Source organism: Semicossyphus pulcher, unplaced genomic scaffold, assembly GCF_022749685.1.
Source record: "Semicossyphus pulcher isolate SPU_LCO1_2020_fin unplaced genomic scaffold, fSemPul1.0.p SCAF_5, whole genome shotgun sequence".
Lineage (NCBI taxonomy): Eukaryota > Metazoa > Chordata > Actinopteri > Labriformes > Labridae > Semicossyphus > Semicossyphus pulcher.
Window position 1 is genome coordinate 33,618,960 of NW_027211726.1, and position 1,041 is coordinate 33,620,000.

The window sequence follows — 1,041 nt, forward strand, 5'->3', positions numbered from 1 at the left end:
GGGAAACGTGTACATATTACATCTATTCAGCAGGTGTTATACTGTTAGATGTGTTTCCATTTTTATTAACATCTGGTTAGCTCACATTAATCAAATCAAAATGCTATTCCTTTTCCACCCCTTTATATATTATAGCTGTAAGCCTAGCTGTTTGTTGTGTTACAGTTCATATTGTCTAAAGTGTGTTTATAGTGTTAAACTTTACATCAGTGTTAAAGTGCACATCATTAATGTCATAGCATCACCCACATGCTGTATTATACTGCAGTTTACTGCTTCTGTGCATTCTGCTAATCAGCATTTCACTGTAATGACAATAAAGTTGAATCTAATATAATTTGCATATCAGAAAAAGTACATTGTGTATTATACATGTACAGTATAGTGAACATCATGCATGTATCTCTTAGGTTTTTCATTTATATTATTTCATTTCGTTTTATTCTTGGAATCATATGTTTATTATTAGACTGGTGTCACATACTCCTCTTCTCTCTTCAGATGCGCTGTTGAGATTTCTCAGTCCCACCCCTTCAAATCTTGGGCCATCTACTACATCAAGCGCTCCTCCTGTCACCTCCACCTCAGCAGCACAACCCATCAGTGATGCAGCAGCACCAAGCGCTCCTCCTGTCACCTCCACCTCAGCAGCACAACTCAGCAGTGATGCAGCAGCATCAAGCGCTCCTCCTGTCACCTCCACCTCAGCAGCACAACCTAGCAGTGATGCAGCAGCATCAAGCGCTCCTCCTGTCACCTCCACCTCAGCAGCACAACCCAGCAGTGATGCAGCAGCACCAAGCGCTCCTCCTGCTGCTCCAATAGACCCTGCTGACTGGCCGTCTCCTCTAACTGATAAGGTACGAACAGAGTGGGTACACAGAGGTCCATTTCACATTGAACACAGCTTCACATTCCCTGAACAAAAGGACGGACGAAGGTGTCAACGTGTGTGTTTTAACAGACTTGCCATCATAAGCATAAACCATGTGGTCTCAAATCAGTTGTCATATGATGATGTTGTTGATGACTTTGCTGCAA